The 23,561-nt window shown below is 36.8% G+C and overlaps 1 protein-coding gene across 1 annotated transcript in view; it reads left to right on the top strand.

The window, feature by feature from the left end:
• Positions 1 to 234: 234 nt before the first annotated feature.
• The window catches only part of ZDHHC21 (zinc finger DHHC-type palmitoyltransferase 21), a 95,514-nt gene continuing 72,187 nt past the window's right edge, over positions 235 to 23,561 (top strand). The window contains exons 1-2 of the mRNA XM_036261375.1: positions 235 to 326; positions 6,157 to 6,289. The gene's annotated coding sequence lies outside the window, so the exon portion shown is untranslated. The remainder of the gene's footprint in view (positions 327 to 6,156; positions 6,290 to 23,561) is intronic.

Genomic DNA, 23,561 nt, shown 5'->3' with positions numbered 1-23,561 from the left:
GAAGAGCCGCCGGCGGCCGCGATAGCAACGGCGGCCAGAGGAGAGCCAGCCGGTGCCGGTGAGTGTGTGCCGGCGCGGGGGCGACGCGGCCACCCCTCCCTGGCCCCGCCCGGCGCTCCGCGGCGCCCGGCAGCCCTCACCTGGCCGCGCCCCCGCCCGCGCCCTGCCCGCGCCCTGCCCCCTCCCGCACCCGCTCGAGCGCCGGGCGCTCCGGGTGCCCTGCTCGCCCCGGGCCTGGCCTCCCCAGCATCTTCAGCCAGAGCGCAGCCGCCCGCCGGCTGCCCCTCCCGTTAACTGGTGGTGAGTGGGTTCCAGCTCGAGTAGAGGTGATTTTGCTAGATTTCTTTTCATTCTTTCTTTCTTTTTTTAAAAAAATGTATTAAATCTGTGCCCGGAGTTTCTCGCTTGTGAACTACTTGTTTCCCTCTCGGGACTCCGCGTCGGACTCGCGCAGGGACCTCGGATTGACGCCGCCACAGCCTTTCATTCATTTCCAGATGGCCGGCGTGAGGCCGCAGAGGTCCGCGGGAGGGGAGCTAGTTCACTCCCTCAGGGACCTGCCGCCCTCCCTCGCGTCCTAGGGCGGTCGGGGGCATGGCTTGTGGATGGCAGCAGTTTGCACTTGTAACCACTCACTGAATAGGTCTCTGCATTTTAACTGGAGAGTCCATTGAAAGTGGTGGTCTTTCTCAAGCTATATTTGGGTCACGGTGTGTGATGCCCTGTGGGTCAGTGGGGGATGTCTGGATCTCTAGGGCTCAGAGAGCCTGACCGGTTATTACTTGAAAACATTGCGATATAGTCCGTAGAAGTACAAGAGGGAAAAAAAGAAATCAAGGTCATTGTGGGCGGGTCATAAATCATAGTGTAAAGTTAGAGTCTAAAGTAAAGAGGACTAAGGATAATTAAGCCTAAGTTAAAAACTTGCCAAATGGGTCCAAGCCCAGTATGTTAATATGTGTACTTAAAAAATTTACTACCTTGTGGTGGTAATAATAGTAATAGTAATAATAATAGTAATAATAAGGTAGTATGTGCTATACCTGGACTAAAATGCTTTTGGTGTAATATCTTGTTAAAATTTTCCAACTTTTAGATTTTATTTATGTTAAAGATAAAACCCAGAGAGGTGCTTTATTTTGCCTTAGTTATGTATTAATGGCAAAAAGATTTTTGAAGATGGGGTGAGAAATCAGAAAGAAAGAGCCAAATGAGATTTAGTGTTGTGGAAGGAAAAACTAGATTTTAGTCCCAATGCTGTCACACACTAGCCTGGGGGGTCGTGGTTAGGTCAGTGACCCATGCTGTTTTGTCTCAACTATACAACTAGGGAGTCAGGCTAAATTCTCTAAGGCTTATTTGCATTTCCATGTTTACTTGGCATATGCATGTTTGTAAATAATTTAAGATGCTTTAACATGTTAAAGGTACATTTAAAACATTTACTTGAAGAAATATTGGTAAAATTATATCAAAATACAAGCAGGAAATGTATAATTCTATACTTTTGAAATAATGTTTGGTGTAGTACTATTCCAGAATTTCTCATTTGGGGTATAAAACAATAGGATTATATTAGTTACCTTCAAACTTGTAATTTCTGTTAAACAAAACATACTTTAGAAACTGTAGTTGGAGTAAATGAAAGAGAGCATATTTTAAATAAAATGGTGATAACTGTGTTACATTTCCTGTCTCTGGGTTCTAGTTAATAAAATAAATTTAAGCATTTTATTTATTTAATTTTTTTTTCTTTATTGATTTTTTAGAGGGAGAGAGAGAGAGGGAGAGAGAGATGGAAACAGAGAGAGAGAACATTGATTGGCCACCTCCTGCATGCCCCCCACTGGGGATCAGGCCTACAACCTGGACATGCACCCTGACCGGAAATCAAACCAGCGACCTCTTGGTGCATGGGTCCATGCTCAACCACTGAGCCACACAGGCCGGGCGAAATTTAAGCATTTTAAAGTGCAGGTACATAACCATTAGCTTAACAGGTAGGTTCTAAAACAAGAAGTAATCAGTGAATCATAAAATTTTTACTTACTTGCCCACTGCCTGATTTCTTTAATTCATAGGAAGTGATTCAGAACTTTCAAAAGGAGCATGGATAAAATAATGCCATGTATTAGTGAAGAAATGAATTGAAAAATCTAGTAATGTCTCCATGGGGCTTTTTTTTCTGGCATTGTAATTGAATATGTGTCAGTAAAATCTTTCTCAGCTTAGAAGGCCACATGGTGGTGGTATCAGTACTACCAGGCATAACAAGGAAGGGAGAGGAAAAGTTATTTTTATTACCAGAAAGTTGTTCTCTAAGCTCAGTTTTACTTTATATTAAAGAATGAAGACTTTTGCTCTGGTTGGCATCATCCTGTGCACCGAATGGTTGCTGGTTCAATTCCCCTGCAGGGCACATCTCCAGTAGAGGGTGTGCAGGAGGCAGCTGATTGATGTTTCTCTCTCTCCCTCTCCCTGTCTCTTTCTTTTAAAATCAATAGAAAACATTAAAAAAAGAATGAAGACTTTTCATTTAGTAAACTATTAGGACTCAGATTCTACTTTTTAAATGCACTAAATATAAATGGCATTTTAGCATTTAGTAGAATAGTCAGTGCATTAATACCTCAAGTTGAAAATGTTTGAACTGTTTTAAATCAGTACAAAATATAGGTAAAAGATAAGAATGGAAAATCACCAGTCTTTCTTATTGTCAGAATAGTGATTTGGGGGCAGGGGGGGATGTTAAGAGTCATTGGTAAATTGACTTAGCCTAGGTTAAAAAGCCCATCTTCATAGATAGGAAATAGCACTGCTCACATTTTCACAAAGTTTTCCTGGAGACTTCAGCAATTGAATCAGAATGCCTTACTTTAATTATGCATTCTTCATTAGTTTCTAAAATCAGGTTTTGATTTTCTTCCATGCTTCATTCTATAACTCATCAGTCCTCCTGCTTTTACTTGAAAGAGATTTAGTGTACAAGCTTCAGTTCAGTCTCTCAATTATAGATCACATCTCTGTTTTTGGTTTTCTGCTTGAAGAGACCTCATGCCAACCTGTGGGAATGGAACCTCCCTACATGCTTGTAGTATGATACTAGCTGAAACACTGTACCATTTGAGGTTTCTCATCTTTGACAGGTAGTTCCCAGACTTTAGTGTTAAAGAAAGTAGGTAGCTGGGGTATGGTTAAATTGTATTACCACTTTAACGGTGGGGACCCAGAATCATTTTTCATTCTAGAGTTTGTAAGACTAGAAATATAACTCATCTTTAAGTTTTCCTTCCTTTCATTTGCCAGGCAATTTCTCATTTCATCATGGCAACAAACTTGTGAGTTAATATTTTTATCACCGTTTTAAAGATAGTTAAACTGACTTGAAAAGAAACTAAAGCTTGGAGAGCTAATAAGAGACTACGTCATAATTTGAATGTGGCTCTTTTTTTAATATCTGTACAAAATTTATTTCCTACTCTATTGAAATAAATTGAATACTGATGTGGTATTTAAAAAATTCAATACCTTATTGGCTAATTATTAAGGATAGCTATACTTGAATTATTTAACTTGATCAATTTTCAGAGTAGATAAAATCAGAAGTTAAATAGCTGTATAAATATATACTTAAAGGTATATAGTTCTAACTTTGTTTTTAAAATTTATTTTTAGCTGCAGTTATAGGTTTACATTTTATATATTCATATATAATATTTTCTTTTGGGGAATTAAATGTTTTGGTGTACCTTATAAATTGTTGATTATATTCTTTCAGACATAAACAATGTTAAAAATTTAATTACATTTTATAGTTATGAAAGTTTGGGATATTCTTTGTTACCCAAAATTTCTTGGATTTTTAAGGCTAACATTGCTTTTATGCCATGTAGAGGAGATTTGATTCCACAATGGTGATGATGCTGTTGAACTAGATGAAATGTTCATCTAATTTTGGATACTATGGCTGCAGTGTAGATCTAACAACTATTAGGACTTTTTCTTGATTTTAAGGCAAGTGAGTGACTGGGGTTTGACTCATGGATGGTTGACTTGTGCTATTACCTAATAATGTTACTGGCAGAAACTGCTGTGCTGAAACATTAGGTAGCCACCATAGAGTCATAGTTTTTGCAGCATTATTGACCTTGGCCATGTTTCAGAACATTTTGATATACCAGGTTTAATTCGGCCTGAGATATTTTTTCCAGAAGATGAATTCATTCATTTCCCATTAGGACAGCAGCTCCTTTACTTTGTCATTCCATATTTTGTCTCTACGAAACAAAAGTACAACCAAGGAGACCACTTTAAATTAGCTTAGAAAGTTAGAGTGGAAATAAATTACCTTTGACAATCTAGTAATCATGGACCATAGAAAAATTGACCCTGGGAGAAAATAGTTTAAAAAAAAATCTCTAGGGAATGGAAATGTAATTATAATGATTTTGATGTATTTTTACATATTCGGTATGTAATAGTTTCTCATTGCTATGGTAAGCAGTATGCTTAACAAATTAATAACTTGTCCTTTATTTCCTGTCAAAAACTTGGGAACCATCCTAGCATGTTCTCTCTCTTTGCTTCCAGTTGTTCACCAATTCTTACAAGTTTTACTTGTTAAGTTCTTAATTACTCTTTTCCAGCATGCCTCTTGTCTTAAGTTTTCCTTCCTCCTCCTATCCCCTCTCACTTCTAAGTTACCACTTTTGGAGTGCTTACCAGGTGCTCTAATTTTTAATGTGGGTAACCAGTAAGTCTGTCTTATTTCATTTAGCCAGTCTGGGAGCCTTATCCATCTACCTAAGTCTATTCTTCAGAGTGTTGCTCTTCTTTCCAAGATGCAAGTTCATTATGGCATTCTTCTGTCTAAAATCTTTCAGTGGTTTCCACTATATTCAGGGTGAGATCCAAACTCATTGGCATAATTTAACAGTGCTTTTCACTTTTGGATCATTCTCTGCTTGTGTGTCATGAAATAATACCAGAGTGCATCACATATAGTAATGGTATTTATCTTTACTAAATACCATTTACTATCTTTACTAAAGATAAATACCATTTCATTAAACTCTTTCAGTTATATATTTCATACATGAAATATATACTTATATATGTAATATATTTGTGTGTACTGGTAACCTCATGAAATATATTTTTTAGAATTGATTGCGATAAAAAGGATAGACATGTTTTATCCCATTCTTCCATACGCAATGACTCTTGTCATTTCAGCTTAATTGGATTCTCTCTGCCTGTTTTTATACCTTTGCTTATTTATCCCTTGTTCAGAAGAGCCTCCATTCTTCATTTAGCTAATTCACATATTTCACTCTCTCCAGAAATCTTTTCCTGATGGCAGTTTACCATGATAAATGCATTTTTATATTGTATTCTAGTGCACACATAAATGTTCACATAAGTGAAAAAAGTTCTATGAAACAATATCCTTCCTATATGAGATGCTTTCTTTTCTTCTGGCCTCCTATTTACCTTGTCTTATATGGTATTGATCTTGTCTATTTACTACTCTTTCTCCACTGAGGATAGGGCCTTTCTCATATTTTCTTCCAGTTCCAAAGTACAGTATATAGTCAGTAGATATTGATTAATTAAATATTGAATCAGTATATGTTATCTAGAACTCTTTACATGTTATTGTTTAAGCTTGAACTGTAGAAACTAACTTTTATGGTTGCTTCTCTTAATGGTTTTATTACAGGAGGATCATTTTTCTCCTTAACAGCATTTTAAACTAAAACTTGCTTCTATTTTAAGCTCTTAATTTTATGTTTATGAATTGTGATTAGATAGTTCTAGCCTCACATCATGATAGACCTTACATTGCATTTTGTTCCATCAGTGATCTCAGAATCGATTGTCATTTTGTGATTTGTGCTCAGGAAGCTTGATGAAGCCCAAATGCTGAACACATAATGCTGATTTGATTTTATGAACACTGAGTGGTTTCAAAAGAGAACTTTCATGTATAATGGTAATCAAATGCACATTTTTTGTGGGGGGCTCTGAAATCAAGTCGAGTTGAATCTTATTTCTGAATTTAAATCTTCATAATTGACATTTTTATGGTTAGATTATTTAGCTGCTTTCAATTTTACCTTTGTGAGAGATAATTGTTTGTTAAACCATTAATAGATTCTTATGGAGAACTGTTATTGAAGAGAGATCCATTTGTTGGAATGTAAAAAAAAAAAAAGAATGAATCAAGATAAAACTTCTAAATGCAAGTACCAGAAAAATTACAACACATCACAGTGAATTGCAAGTGGTAAGTCTGCATTTAATTTTACATGGGAATATGTTTCTGAATTATGTGGCATAGTATCCTTAATTCTTATGGTTAGATGCATTTAACAATTGTTCATTTGCAAAAACAATAGTTTCTTTATGTTTATTTAAAATTATTTATATTAAATTTTAATTAAACATTTTCTTAATTAAGACTTTTTCCATAGAGAAAAATAATCTGTAAGTAATACTATTTTCAGAAACATGTTTCAGGATCATAAATCTTATGTGGCTTTACAGTTAATGCTTCTGCATTGAATTTTTTAAAATACTCATTTTCAAAGCATTGAAGATAAAGGTAAAATATAGTGATAAAGAGAGGCTTAAATTAAAGATTTTGTTTGTAAGGTTGTAGTGTCTACAACCCTGAGGCTATCTTTATTTTTCAGTTGGTTGAAAATAACTTAGAAGTGCATATGTTTACTAATAAACTTAGAAAAACACAAAATATATACATAAAACGTGAAAGCTTTGTCATTGCTCTTTCCTTCCTTAGTCCAGTGATAACCACTGGTAACAGTTGTGTAAGTGTGTTCTCTTTCACACTTTTTTCTATACATATACAGAAATTACTTACACATACACTACTAACAAAAACAGAATCATGTTGTATGCCTTTCTATAACTTGCTTTCCCCTCCAATATTTATTTATAAAACATTTTAACAGGAGAGTTGAAAGAATTATAGTGTAACATCGGAATATCCATCACCTACATTATAACTAATATTTTACTGAACTTCATCACATACTCATCCTTCTCTCTGTTCATCTGTCAATTCACTTTTTTTTTGACCCCATTCAAAGTAAATTGCAGCCAGCAGTACATTTCCTCCCCTCTCTCAGTACTTCAGCATCCATATTATTAACTAGAGGTCAGTGTTGATTTACAGGGTTTAAAAAGGTAAATTTAATACCATGAAATGTAACAATCTTAAGTGTATGTTTGCTGAGTTTTGACAGTTCATGACGTGTGTATCTCAAAATCTTATCAAGGTAGAGATCTTGACCAGCACCAAAGAGGTTTCCTTGTGCCCTTTACAATCCATATTTTTTCTCCTTTCCCTTCAGGAAACCATTATTAAGACACCCCACCCTCATAGATTTTGCCTATGTAACTTTTTTTTCACTCGGCACTATATGCGGGTAGCCATAAGGAGAGCTAGAGCTACCACCTTTATTCCCTTTTTTTTTCTTTCAGAGTTGCAGTGACTTGGAAATAGTTTACACTGTGGATTTTATAATTAATCTTTCCTCTACCTCTATACAGACATTTAGGTTGTGCTATATTATTGTGATTACAAAAAGTGCTGTATCCTTGTAGACACTCTAATAAGTGTTTTTTAGGTATTAACTAGAAATAAAACTGCTGGGTCAAAGAGTTTGATATTTTAATAGATACTGCCAAGTTGCCCTCCAAACGATTGTATCAGTTTACATGCATACCAGCGTGCCCTTTTCTCTCTGCCCTCTTGACATTGGGTGTCATCTGTCTTTCTAAAATTTTGTCAATACAAAGAATGAAAACTATACCTAGTTATTTCACGTTTTCTTAATTCCTAGTCGTCAGCCATTTTTTTGCTTCTGTGAATTTGCCTCTCTAAGTATTTCTTTTGTATGTTTCTTATTAGTCATGTTATTATTTTCCAGAGATGCCTTGTCTTTTGACTTTGTTTTTGGTATGTCTTGGGCTTCAGAACTTTTTCCTTTATGTGGTCAAACTTGACCTATAGGTCTTGCTTGTAAAGGCCTATCTCATTCCAAGATTATAAAACTACTTGCTGTTTTCTTCTTCTAGTTTTGCTTTATATTTGGAATAGAAGAGAAAGAAAAATCACTTTGAACTGAGGTGCCAGGAACATTTTTATATGGAGAGTGAGATTCAAATTGACCTTGAAGTGTAAAGTTGAATTTAGAGTAAGCACAATGGTAAGAACATTTCAGATAGAAGTGGGAGATGGAATACATTCTTCATGAGGTGGAGAGTCAGATAAAACTGTAAGTTTAGACATATATGTTTGGCTAGATTTCTTGTAAATTGTTTTGACTAACTTACCACATTCTAAAATCTGCATTGTGGTGTTATAGTTTTCTGTCACTTTTTTTTTTTTATAGTGACTTGAGTATTTTTCCTGCGGAAAATGTGTGGTGAAATTTAGTTGCCTGAAAAGGCATAAAAGGATAGGTGGTTTCCTACCAGAATAGTTTGAACATTGCAAATATTTATGTAGTCCAGTTTATTAGAATTGAATTGTAATTTCTTTTTAAAAAAGTTTGTGCTGTAGTAATTTACATCATTAATGAAGTTAGTCACAGCACTCAATTATAGTTACCAGATAGCAATCTTGAAAAATGTTGAAGTACCAGTGTGTCCACTAGTTACATCAAAGTTTGAGTTATGAGCTCACCATTTAATATACAAATTAATATGTTGGAATCTCTAGCTAATGAAAGTATTTTACAAATGCCACCCTTAAGACGGAGCAGCAGCATTACTTCAGTTTGGTTGTTTCTCAGGATGTGTAATAGTTTCTGTTCAGCCATAAGCCACTCCTGGTAGACGTGAACTGAGTGGAGTGATCCTGCAGTTCTACCAGTTACGTGTCTGGTTGTAATCTGATTTGGAGCTCTTGGGAGACTACTGTTTCTTCTCTGCAATCCAATTATAAGGGTTATGTGGCACTGCTTTTCACTAATCAGGTATTTAAAAAAAATATTCAACATCTTATTTATTTACTGTTTTATTTACTTATCCTTTGCTCACTTTTTGTTAGGGATGCTTGTTCTTTTAGAGTTTATCTGTATGTATATGTTTACATCCAGGAAAAATGGATACATTTTTAACTCTGCTTTTCACTATGTAATATTTTCTGTTGTGAAGAATCTGTCTCTTCTAGTGATAAGAAAAATTTATTCTCTGGTAGAGGAAAATAGAGTTTAAAAAAAAACAAATGAATATCTGATCATTTTGCTGCTTGTTTTGCTGGCTTGTTCACTCTTCTGTTTCTAATATTAATAAATTGGGAAATAAATAATGAAATTACTGTGCTGTATAATTATTGTAATTCATAATCTGTTGTTTAGTCCTGAATGGAACTGAAACATGAAAAGAAAGAAGTTAATAATATTGAATGTGTTGAGAGACAGAGCCTTCTGTCATTTCTCTTAGCACTTGATGGTTGGCAAGATTGTAAATATAAACATTCTTTTAATGTTTCTCTTTTTAGCTATGTAGATAGCTTATCACTTTTATTTGAGCATCTTTAGTTTTTAAAATAATACCCAGCAAGTTAAGTATCATGCTTTATCCTCTGTGACTTTTCTCGCGTAAATGATACTGATAGGTATTTTAATTTTCTAAGTAAAAGGTAATGAAGTTCAACTTTTACTTTTTTTAAAAGACCTAGGCACTATTCATATTTTAGATTTCATATGTAAGGACTAATTTAGACTGTATCTGATTTCAACAATTGAGTGGTGTTGCATTTGAATTCCTGTCTCATTTTCAGCTGCCTTAATATTTGTAGGTTCTAAGAATGATAGCATAGGGGTTTTCTTTTATTTTTATTTTTCATTTATTTATTTATTTATTTTTATTAATTAATTTTTGTTACAGATGTTTCTCCTTTTTCCCCCACTGTTTCCTCCCCCGCCCCGTCCCGTCCCGTCCCCAACTTTGTTGTCCATGTCCATTGTTCATGCATACATGCATATAAGTTCTGTGGTTTATCTCTCCCCCATCACCCCCTCTTCTGGGGATTGTCAGTCTGTACCCCACTTCCACGTCTCTGGGACTACCCCATTCCTCAGACTGTTATGTTTATTATATTCCACAAGTAAGTGAGATCATATGATACTTGGTTTATTTATTTTTTTAGAGCGGAAGGGAGAGAGAGATAGAAACATCGATGTAAGAGAAGCATCAATCAGTTGCCTCCTGCACCCCCTTACTGGGGATCAAAGCCCGCACCCCGGGCATGTGCCCTGACCACGAATTGAAGGAGGACCTCTCAGTCATGGGGTGATACTCAATCCACTGAGCCACACTGGCCAGGCTAGGGTTATTCTTTTAAAATTAAGTAACCCTTAATCTTTTTTTCTTTGTTCTGGTAGCTTTGTAACTTTAAAGAACATTGTCAAGGCCCCTAAGAAATGGTACCCTGAGGCTCTTCAACTGATGATAAATTATTCTAAGAACAAAGTAGTCTGGGATATAAACTGAAAATCTGGGAGTCATCTTTGACTCTTTTCCCTGTGACCCCTGATATCCAATCAATTAGTACAATTACTGGTTTGATTCTGTTTCTTCAGTTGATCTCTTCTCCAAAACAATTTTGGCTTTTGTCTTTCCTCACCCTAACTGATCTTTCATCTTCCTCGTCAGAGCTTCAATAATTTATTTAGAGTATAAATCTTGTTATAGTAACCCCCTTCTTCAAGCTTTCCATTGCTTAAGAATGCAATCTTAATATTCTAACATGGTATTTTTATGTCCTTCATGATACAGGCCCTTCTTCTCACCACTCACTCTCTAGTGAATGACTTTGTGATTTATGATGGCAACTGTAATACCTCCTACAACTTTTACTCTTGTATACCTCTTGCTCTTCCTTCTGTTTGCAGTATTGTCACTTTGCTTCAATAACTTTAACTCATTTTTTTAAGACTGAACTTAGATTTTACTCCCTATAGGAAGTCTTGCCCTGATCTAACTAGTCCCTGTCTTTTGTGTCTCTAGTAACAATTTGACTATATCTCTGGAACTTACCTTATTATACTGAACCCATTTTATGACTCTCTTCCCCATTAGACTGTTAATTCCTTTAAGCAAGTATGATGTCTTATTCATCACTGTATCTACAGTTCAACTCATTGTTGTAACATTGAAGTCTTAGTGAAGCTCCTGGATTAATGGTCCCTAGATACCACTCAGCTGTATCATGTACAATTGGGGAGCATTTTAAATATTTTGTTGTTTTTTGAGTTTTACTTTATAAGGAATTATGACTCAATAGATCTGGATTGGGGTCTAGGAATAGTATTTTTATAAATCTCCTCAGTTGATTCTGGTTTGCTTACAGGTTTGAGAAAACATCATCCTAGTTTATTATTTTATTAAAGGTGCCCTCTATAACCTCTATAATAATTTATTGTTTAAGCTTATAAGTTACATCTATTAAAGTATGGATTTTTTAAGTCACTTATTTTGTACCATAGGTATAGAAATATCTTAACATTAAGTGGCTCAGTGGCTCATTGGGAGACCTGTTAGCATTTTGTTAACACTCAACTGAAATAAGGCCTCCCTTCTTTTTTTTACCTTTTTATTTATTTATTTACTCTTTTGAAAAATTTATCTTTATTGTTAAAAGTATTACCTATGTCTCCCATTTTCAACCCCCAATAGTCCTGCCTTCCCCACACTGTTGTTTGTATCCATTGGTTATGCATATAAGTTTTTCATTTGTCTCTCCCCACCCATCCTTCCCCCTTCCCTCTGAGATTCTTCAGACTAACAACCAATTAGTACTTGTTAATCCCTTCACGTTTTTTGCCCATGCCCCAAGCTCCCTCCCATCTGGCAACCAACAAAAAGTTTTCTGTATCTATGAATCTGTTTCTGTTCTGCTTGTTCATTTTGTTTGTAGAAATCTGTTGTTGATAGATATGTATTTATTGCCATTTCATTATTTATGTTTTTATCTTCTTCTTCAAGAAGACCCTTTAACATTTCATATAATACTGGTTTGGTGGTAATGAACTCCTTTAACTTTTTCTTGACTGGGAAGCTCTTTATATGTCCATTAATTCTAAGTGATAGCTTTGAGGGATAAAATAATCTTGGTTGTAGGTTGTTGCTTTTCATCACTTTGAATATTTCTTGCCACTCCTTCTGGCCTGCAAAGTTTCTTTTGAAAAATCAGCTATCTTATGGGAGCTCCCTTGCAGGTAACTAACTGCTTTTCTCTTGCTGCTTTTAAGATTCTCTCTTTCTCTTTAGACTTGTGCATTTTACTTATGATGTGTCTTGGTATGGGCCTCTTTGGGTTCATCTTGTGTAGGATTCTCTGCCCTTTCTGAACTTGTATGTCTGTTTCCTTCACCAAATTAAGGAAGTTTTCTGTCATTTTTAAAATAGATTTTCAATTTCTTGCTCTCTCTCTTCTCCTTCTGGCACCCCCATGATGCGAATATTGGTGTGCTTGAAGTTGTCCCAGAGGCTCCCTACAATATCCTCATTTTTTAAAAATTCTTTTTTCTTTTTGCTATTCTGATTGGGTGTTTTTTGCTTCCTTATATTCCAAATTAATGGTTTGCTTCTCAGCTACACCTACTCTGTTGATTCCCAGGAAATTATTCTTTACTTCAGTTAGTGCATCCTTCATTTCTGATTGTTTCTTTTTTATGCTCTTGAGGTCCTCACTAAGTTCCTTCGACATCCTTATAACTAGTATTTTGCACTCTTCATCTAGTAGATAGTTTGTTTTCATTTTATTTAGTTGTTTTTCTGGAGTTTTGTTCTGTTCTTTCATTTGGGTTATGTTTCCTTGTCTCCTCATTTTGGCTGCCTCCCTGTGTTTGTTTCTATATATTAGATATAGTTGCTATATCCCCTAGTCTTGATAGGGTGGCCTAATTTAGTATATGTCCTGTAAGGTTTTGTGACATAGCCTTACTGATCACACCAGCTGGGCACTTTAGGTACATCCTCCCCCCTGTGTGCATACTGTGCACCCTTCTGTTGTAATTGAGTCTTGATTACTGTTGGCACATCAATGAGAGGGCTTTACTCAGGCTTTTCAGCTACAAGGACTGGCTGTGACCTCTGACCACCTTGGAGGATTAACCGTGCAGGGGGCCACCACACAGAGCAAGACTTACTCTAGCAGGGCTCTTGTACCCACTGAGTTAAGTCCTTGAGTTTGTTGCTTGTGGAGGTGGTTGGGTGGTGGTGCTTCAAGGTGGTCTGAAGCTGTCCACGGAGTATGCCGGCTCTGGGGCCTCCTGGGAGGTACAGACCAAGGTCAGCCACTACCTGGGGCCACCAGGTGTAAGCTACAAATCATTCTTTATATGGCAGCTGCTTGTGCTGGGCTTGGAGGTGCCCATGCAAGACCAAGCTGTGATCCAAGGCCACCTACTGGTGCTGGGTCTGGGGCCATTTTGCGAGAGGAATGGGGCTTACTGAGGCCGGATGCTGCTTGTTTGAGAGATGTTGGGAAAATCTGAAGCATGAGCCAAGACAGGCCATTCCTATGGTAAAACCACTGGAAACAACTTGGGTGGGCTGGAAAGTTGGGTGGGGCAGGGTCTCAGGGAATCACCAGGGTGGGGCAAACAGTGTGAGCCAGGTTGATGGGGTCTCAGATATGGTACCTGCCTGCCGGCTCTGGGGAGAGAGGGCTCGACAAAGGAACAACAGCCTTTGCCAACACTTCTGTCAGGGAGAAAGCTACCCCTCCAGCATTGCCATGATGGCAAACAATTTATTTCTTCCCAATGTGTTTCTGTTGCCATGCAAGTAGCTGCCCCTTTGTTGGAGCTCAGAGGGAAAGAGTCTGAGTGAGTCCTTGTGGACCCTTTAAGAGAAGCTCCTGGGACTCCAGCAGCCTCAGCCTCCTTCTGCCTCAATCCACGTTGGTTTCTATAGCCAGAAGTTGTGGGGAGTTGTCTTTCTGGCTCTGGTACCCTGAGCTGTGGGGCATGTTGTGGAACTGGGACCCCTCGCTCTCAGGGGGGACCTCCAAAGCTGTGATATTCCTCCTGATTTTATCTGCCACAAGTGGCTGTGGAACCAGCCCTTCCATGTCTCCACCCCATCTATCAGTCTCACTGTGATTTCTTTACTTTCCCAGTTGTAGGACTTTCATTCTGCTTGAATACAGGCTGTCCCGAATGATGGTTGTGTAGTTTAGTTGTAATTTTGATGTGGTTGTGTGAGGAAGCAAGTACCATGTTTACTATACCCAGGGATGGGGAAACTTTTTCTGTCAGGGTCCATTTGGATATTTATGACATCATTCGTGGGCCAAACAAAATTATCAACTTAAAAATTGGCCTGCTATATTTGGTCACACATTTAATTAACTCACCCCTAATGTGATGGCTAGAACTACTCTTTGGTGAGGCGTGTGATATTAGCTGGTATTGATAATGTTGCTTCTCAAAACTGCTTTTCCAGGTTTTGGTGGCAGCGGTTAGAGTGTCGGCCTGCGGTCCAGAGAGACCCTGATTCGGTTTCCACCAAGGGCATGTACCTCGGTTGCAGTTTGTCCCCCGGCCCTGGTTGGGTTGTGCGGGCGGCAACCACTTGATGTGTCCCTTTCATGTCGATGCTTCTCTCTCTCTCTCTCCCTCCCACTCTATCTGAACAAAATATGGAAAAATGTCCTCGGGTGAGGATAAAAAAAAAAATACAGTACAATGCAGTATAATAGTCTACTTTCAAAAACAGTGTAGAAAATATAGAACAGAAAGGGTAAATGTAAAGATTTTTATGCACATCATAAATTGTTAGTCAAAAAGTAGCTAGATAAGTAATATTCAAGTTTAATGTATAGGACAGATTTCCCCAGGATTTAGCTAGTCTAATAAAAGAAAGAATTCTCCATTAAGACCTATGTAAGAAAAAAGTCTTACCCCAAAATTGAATCCAGTCATTTGATGATACATAAGGTCGTCAGAGTCATAATCAGCAAACAACTGGCTAAAGAAAAATAATTTATCTTAGAAAAGTTCCAACTAAGAATTTTTTGGCCCATGGCTTAACGCCTTTGCCTTCCATTTGTAGTCAGATTAGATTAGACTAGAATAGATTAAAAATTGTGAAACCAGATATAACCACACTAAGTAAGATCATGTGAACTTTCAGTCTCAGGATTTTTTAGGCCCAAATCGGTGATTAATTAATGTTGTACTTATTTATGATCAATTAAGAATCGAGAACCTGCTTCCTATTTTAAACTAAAGATGTTTTTAAAAGAGAGATGAAGCTTCAGCACAATTTACCTTTTATACTACTACCTATAGTAGAAAAAGTTGGAAAACACCCGAATAGCAAATAATAGAGGAATTGTTACACAGTATTATATCCACTCATTGCAGTGTCTTTCCAGGAGTGGTGTCAGACACCCAGATGTGGACCTGCGGGAGGATGTTGCTGTGATATAATCCCCCACATTACCTTGTCCCACACTAAATACTCATGTGGGCCTGACGTCGGGTTGTTTGTTGTGAGACATTTGCCGTGTGTGGAAAGGCAGTGTTGCATAGTCTCTACACCAGTCAGGAAGGATTGGGAGCCAAGACACAACCCACAGATGACCATCAAAGACAGCATCTCGCCCTGGCTGGTTTGGCTCAGCAGTTGGAGCATCAACCTGTGGACCAGAGAGTCCCGGGTTCGGTTCCCACTAAGGGCACGTACCAAAAAAAAAAAAAAAAGACAGCATGTCATGCCTGGCAGGATCTTCGGTTGATAATTTCATGGGGTGCCCTGGGTGAACTTGAAAGTCATTGTACTTTCTGGGAATATGCTGTTTTAACTCCTGTATTATGTAGCCAAATGTTCAACTTCCCTATCTTTTGGTATTATAGAGTCTTTGTTTTTGTCTGGAGTCTGTCAGCCTCCTTGCAGTCCTATTTGACATAGCCCAACTATGATGTCATTAAGATTTGTATTTATAAAGACACAGTAACATTATGTTAAATACTTAGTCCATAATGCTAAGCAGAAAATGGTAGAATGCAAGCATGAATGTGCTCTGTTTAAAATGAACAACTAATCTTAAAGAAAAAAAGACAGACAGCCCTGGCAGAGTAGCTCAGGTGGTTAAAGTGTGTTTTTAATGACAAGGTTACAGGTTCAAACTCCAGTAAGGGCACATATAAGCAGCAACCAGTAAATGCATAAACAAGTGGGACAAAAAATTTTCTCTTTCTCTTCCCTTCTTCTTTCTAAAATCAATTAAAGAATAAAAAATAAAATTAATTTTAAAAAACAGAGATTAAAAAATATTTCCATATATTGACAGTCAGTATAAAAATAAGGTCATTTTTTTCTTCCTCTTATTTAACATCTTTGATGAACATAGACAACTTTAAATAGGGATATAAAATTTATTTATTTTTAATTAACCTGCCTCAGTTCTCTCCCCTTAAAAAAAAAGATTCTGTAAAATTTAAAAGATGTATTCTGGTTGATCCGTGCAAATAATTAGGACTACATTAACCACTGATGAATTTAAGTCAGAGATTGAGGGTGAAAATAACCATAGCTAGTTTCCCTCTTTATTACCTGTAGCCTCTTAAAGATATCTTTGCCTTAGCTACAGGCTGAAGATCTTTTTTATTTAATCCAGTCATTCCAAGAGCAGAACTTACTGGAGGTCTGTGAACAACAACATCCAGTAAGGCTTGAGCTTTATTCATGGATCATCACTCATGGGTCAGGGATCATTAGGTGTATAAAAATGAATTCTTGGTTCTGCATAGTCTCAGATGGGTTAACTGCCTGGGAGTGTAAAAAAGAGCTGGGACCTGTAAGAAAATGTGAAGGATGCATTTTTCCAATGGGAAAAGGTATCCTTAAGATTTGTATCAAATAAAAATAAAGGACATATATTTGTACTTTTGACATAATCAAATTTGAATTATTTCTTTGTAACTGTAAAATTCAAACAATAAAGAATGAGTACATAAATATTAATGTAATATTATTCAGAATATTAGAAATCTAAAAAAAGATAACTATATAAAAATTATACAAAGACAATGAATGATTTACTGAAGAAAAATCACATAAATTTATAGAAAAATTGTCATTTACAATTACTTAAAGGTAAAGTAAAAATGAAAAGTAAAAGATAAAGACAAAAGTAAATTGAAAGTTAAATTAAAAAAACACCTTTATAAATACCTGGCAATAACACATAGTCGTACACTCAGATTTATAAGGAGAGCTGAGAATGATTTTGTATTTCTGGATTACTAATTAGAGCAAAAAAATTGTAATGCTATGTGACTGTGTAAAAGAACAACGCACGTATATACCAATATAAAATAAGTCCAGTACATGTAATGTGCTACTACTTCTTTTAGAATATTACACATGAATATATGCATAAAACATTTCTAAACAGAGGAAGCCACTTCTGCAGGAAGTGCTGGGGCAGAGATTCCAGCGTCCAGCTGGCAGCAGGACATTAGTGGCTTCATGTTATCATGTCATCTGGTTCATGTTGCCCCAATTGCTTTTTCTGGTCATGTTTCATCCAAGCCCACTTCTTGACCCTTCTAGAGATACTGCAAATTAATCAATATTTTAATAAACCATTTTTACCTTAAACTATCAAGAATGTACCTGCAACTAAGTATCATAAATAATACAGAGACTAATAAATTATGTAATTATAATATTCATTGTTTTTAAAAATTAAATAAATTATTTTCAGTGCACTGTGTACCCAATCTAGAGAGACCTGTAAATGGAAATTGTTGTCCTTCCATTTAAGCTTCCTATCTAAAATATTAGACATACTGTAAATTTAGAAGACAATCACTGGGATCTATAGCAGAGGATCAGTCAGATACAGGCAAGCCAAGAACAAAATGAATCCAGAATGACCAAAAATGCAACAATAATCAGAAGTCCCTAAAAAAAAAAGAGTAGATATTTTTATTACTTATGTGAAATGAATGTATTATTTATTGTCTGTAAGCATGAATAGTTAGCTTTATTAAGCACTTAATTGGAAAATAATTATAACTTTGAAAATAACTGATCATTATGAAGTCATAAGTTACAGAGTTTTTCAAAGTATCTGCTACTGTAATATCACTAACTTAGAGTAAACTTGTTGGAATAGTGGAATGGAAACCAAATTACAATGGGTTGGGATGTATTAGATCACTGGGTGGTTTTATTTTTCTGGAAAGATCGGTGATATGGAAATGAGATAAGGATTATTAATGGAAAGGATATTTGTTCCAAAGTAACATTTTATTTGTGCAACAAATGTCCTACAGAAATTGGGTTCCCATATTTTAAAAAAAAAAAAAAAAAAAAAAAAACTTAACTAGAGACTTTAGACCATTTACAAAAATAAATTCAATATGAATCTTAAATCTAAATATAATTGCTAAAAAATAAACTCTCTAGAAGAAAAAAAATCAGAAAAAACTTGGGTTTGATGACAAGATTATAGATACAACATTGAAAGCATGACCCATCAGGGAAAAAAATGATATGTTGCAGTATATTAAAATAAAATTTTATGATCTGCAAATGTCATTAGAGAGAAGATCAATAGACAAGTCATAAACTGGAAGAAAATGCTTGCAAAACACATATCTAATACAGAGCTAATATTCAGACTATGTAAAGAACTCCTAAAACTCAATAATTAAAATATACAGCCAATATAATATGGGCAGAAGATCTAAATATACACCTCACCAAATGATGCCTGATGAGTAAACTTGTGGAAAGATATTCAACATCATTTGTCATTTAGAAGTGTAAATTAAAATGATACCCCCCCTCACATCTGTTAAATTGGTTCAAGTCCAAATCTGAGAGTTCCAGTTGCTTACAAGGATGTAAAACAACAGGAGCACTCGTGAATTGCTGGTGGAAATACAAAATGATAGACAGTGGAAGACAGTTTGGCAGTTTCTAACAAAGGTAAACAAAATCTCACTATATAATTTAGCATTTGTACTATTAAATGTTTACTCAACTAATTTGAAAACTTATTCCTACACGATAATCATTATGAAAATGTTTATAGTAGCTTGTTAATCACCAATACCTGAAAGCAAATAAGATGGTTTTGATAGGTGAATGGTACACCCATTCAATGGAATATTATTTTGCAGTAAAAAGAAATGTGCTATCAAGCCATGCAAATACATAGATACATCTTAAATATGTATTGATAAGTGAAATAAACCAGTTTGAAAGGCTATGTACTATAATATTTATATCACCTCTGGAAAGAGCAAAACTGTAGAGATAATAAACAGATCAGTAAATGGTAGAGATTTGTAGAGCTGCTATCTAGGGGATTTTTGAAGGTGGAGAAACTGTTCTGTATGATACTGTGATGATACATATGACACCATGCACTTGACAAAATCCATAGAATTTGACAGCACAAAGAATGGACTTTAATGTTTGCCAATTAAAATTAATCATTTAATTGGTCAAGGTATCCCAAGATGGAATGCAGATATGCCAAAAGCATCCAACTGTATTACAGATATATGAAACAACTTCAGTGGAGGAAACAAGCAGAAAAGGTGCTATCCTAAGTAACTTCAGAAGTTAGTGAAGACTATAAAACTAAAGGTGAACATAACTATTCATAGCAGAGAACCTTAGTTGATAAAGTTGTTTCTCAGGGGTGTTTAGGTTAACAATTCTGAAACTACTATGTATCTGTATTCTAAAATGGGACAATTAAGTAAATGCATGTTTACTTGTTAGAGCTAGGTTTCTCACTGTTGAAGTGGGAGTTATAGATAAACATGGGGACAAGGTTAGATAGATCCATGTGGTAATGAATTTGATTTAGAGACATCAGAATGAACTCATTTGAACTTAATATAGATACAGATAATTACATATAGAAACATGTATGTACACAGTTTAGCATGCATACATATTTCTTTGCTTTGTCAGCTAAGAGTATCTAGAACCAGACACCCCAGTAGCTATGAGCAAACCTAATGCCCAAATACTAGTTTTTAATACGATTTACCAGTAAGGGGAGCTGGGCTCCTTGGCTGATTTTAGGACTAGGCAGTGAATATACAGGACGAGCTTTTAGCGTATCATAAGGACATGTAAGGAAGTGCTTTTAAAAAAAAGAAAAAAAACACCCACACAAGTATGGAGGTAATGTGACAGGCACACAGGAGCCAATGAAAAAGCTCCTAATGGCCAAGTCTGGACCAATATGAGCAACAAAATAGACAAAGCAGTATTGGATTATAGTCCAAGGTATAATAAATATCAGTGAGTCAATTCTGATATAATGCGATTAATGGTTTGATAGATAAATAGAGTAGAAATCCTCCATCCAAATAATTTACGTACATACAAATTCTTCAGGGAGGTGGAACATCACTCTTTACTCCTTATGGGTGGGCTACACACACATAACTTTATATTAAAAATTGATATCCAAATGAAAATGGACAAACTTGCTGATACCCAATGCTATTCATTTGTGATGTTCATTGTGATGTTATACCCTTGAATACTCATCTTCACTTATTTTTTTTGAGAAGGGAATAAAACAGTTAAAACTACAAACGAGAAAGAAGAGACGTTTGCTGCTCTATAAAGGTGTTTCTCATTGCCGTGAGCCCAGGGCGCTGTGCTGGGCAGGAGTCTCTCGGCATCATTGCAGTTGGTCTGCGGTGCAGGACTCATGGGTGGGTGACTATTACTGGCCACCTGGATATGTCCCCTTCTCCTCCTGCAGTGTACCAGCAGCAATGCTGTGACAGAACAGGTTTGTCTTGAAATCCTGAGACATTTCTCACACCAGAGGTGGAGTTTACAAACACACTGATTTGGGGATGTTGGCTTCACTTGACTTCCTGGGCTACCTTGTTTAGCCTGCAGCCATGAGGTGTTTGTGAAACCTCCAGTGGGGGAGCCTGGGGTCGGGTGTGAGGCAGCCCTGGGTGGAGAAGAGCATCTTCGGGAGCCCTGACTGTGAACACTCATTCCCGTTTCCATACATGAGATAAAATAACATATATATATATATATATATATATAGAGAGAGAGAGAGAGAGAGAGAGAGAGAGAGAGAGAGAGATTTTCTCAAATATCTTCAGATAGGTGGAGGGGGGGATGAGGGAGAATAAGAGAGAGAGAGAAACATCTATGTGAGAGGGACACATCGACTGGTTGCCTCCTGCACGACCCCGACCAGGGCCGGGGACAAACCACAACTGAGGTACGTGCCCTTGGCCAGAATCAAACCCAAGACTCTTTGGTCTGCAGGCTCACGCTCTAACTGCTGAGCTGAAACAGCCAGGGCTATATATGATATTTTATTTTTATATTTGCCATTACGGATGTCTCCCATTCCCGCCCCCCTCACTTAGCACCCCTCCCACAGACCCTGCCCTCCTTACCCCTCCCTTTGTCCCTCACCACATTGTTGTCTGTGAGCATGGGCTCCGCATATATGTTCTTTGGCTAGTCTTTTCACCTTCTTTCATCCTGTTCACCCCCCCACCTCCCCTCTGACGTGTCAGTCTGTAGCATGTATCCATGTCTGGCTGTTTTATTCCTAAGTTTATTTTGTTAATTAGATTCCGAATATAAGTGAGATCATATGATACTTGTCTTTCTCTGACTGGTTTATTCCATTTAGCATAATACTCTCCAGGTCCCTCCATGATATCTCAAAAGGTAAGTTTTCCTTCCTTAATAGTGCCACCTTGTATTCCACTGTGTCATTGTACCACAGCTTTTTTATCCATCTACTGGTGGGCACTTGGGCTAGATCTAGATCTTGGCTACTGTAAACAGCTCTGCTATGAACATAGGGGTACATATATTCTTTCTGATTGGTATTTTGGGATTCTTAGAATATATTCCCCAAAGTGGAATCACTGGATCAAATGGCAGTTCCATTTTTAATTTTTTGAGGAAACTTCATACTGTTTTCCACATTGGCTGCACCAGTCTGCATTCCCACCAACAGTGCATTAGGATATTTTCTCTCTCTCTCTCTCTCTCTCAAATGTTTCTCCTTTTCCCCCCATTGACACCCTCCTTCTGATCCCATTCCCCACCGCGTCCCCAACATTCTTGTCTATGTCCATGGTTACCCATACATGCATATAAGTTCTATGGTTTATTTCTTCCCTCCCCCTCGACCCTCTCTTCTGAGGTTTGTCAGTCTGTACCCTAGTTCTATGTATTCTCTTTTGTCCACATATTCTCCAGCACTTGTTTGTTGATTTATTGGTGGTAGCCATTTTAGCAGGTGTGAGGTGATAGTTCATTGTGGTTTTAATTTACATCTCTCTGATGGTTAGTGATGTTGAGCATTTTTTCATATATCTATTGGCCATCTGTATGTCCTTTTTTTTTTTTTTTTCCAGTTTTTATTCAGATAGTGTGGGAGGGGGAGAGAGAGAGAGAGAGAAGCATTGACGTGAAAGGGACACATCGAGTGGTTGCCACCCGCACAACCCAACCAGGGCCGGGGACAAACTGCAACCAAGGTACATGCCCTCAGCAGGAACCGAACCCGGGTCTCTCTGGACCACAGGCCGACGCTCTAACCACTGAGCAAAACCAGCCAAGGCTGTATGTCCTTTTTTAAGAATTGTCTATTTGGGTCCTTTGCCCATATTTTAATTGGATTGTTTTCTTCCTGGTATTGAGTTGTAGAAGTTCTTTATATATTTGGGAAACTAACCCCTTGTCAGATGTATTATCGGTGAGTATTTGCTCCCACACAATGGATTCCCTTTTTATTTTGTTGATGGTTTCTCTTGCTGTGCAGAAACTTTTTAGTTTGACATAGTCCCATTTGTTTATTTTTTCTTTTGTTTTCCTTGCCCTTGGAGATATATTGGCAAAAATATTGCTACGAGAGATGTCTGAGATTTTCTTTAATGCCTATGTCTTCTAGGATTTTTATGGTTTCATGACTTACATTTAAATCTTTTATTCATTTTGAGTTTATTCTTGTGTATGGTGTAAGAAGGTGGTCTAGTTTCATTTTTTTGCATGTACCTGTCCGTTTTTCCCAACATTTATTGAATAGACGGTCTTTACTCCATTGTATGGTCTTGCCTCCATGGTTAAATATTAATTGACCATAGAAGTGTGGGTTTATTTCTGGGCTCTCTGTTCTGTTCCATTGATCTATATGTCTGTTCTTATGCCAGTACCAGGTTGTTTTTATTACAATGGCCTTGTAGTATAGGTTGAGATTCAGTATTGTGATCCCTCTAACTTTTTTCTTCTTTCTCTAGATTGCTGCAGCTATTTTGGGTCTTTTTTGAGTCCATATAAATTTTTGGACTTTTTTCCTAGATCTGTGAAATATGCCATTCGTATTTTAATAGGGATTGTGTTGATTCTATAGATTGCTTTGGGTAGTATGGAGATTTTAATGATGTTAATTCTTCCAATCTATGAACATGATTCTTTCCCTCAGGAAAAAAACACCTCATAGAAGAACAAGTGTCCGGCAAAGTTTCGAGGAGGAT

This window comes from Molossus molossus, unplaced genomic scaffold (genome assembly GCF_014108415.1).
Source record: "Molossus molossus isolate mMolMol1 unplaced genomic scaffold, mMolMol1.p scaffold_m16_p_14, whole genome shotgun sequence".
Classification (NCBI taxonomy): Eukaryota; Metazoa; Chordata; class Mammalia; order Chiroptera; family Molossidae; genus Molossus; species Molossus molossus.
The sequence above is the reverse complement of the archived record's forward strand: the minus strand, read 5'-3'. Positions and strand labels throughout refer to the sequence as shown.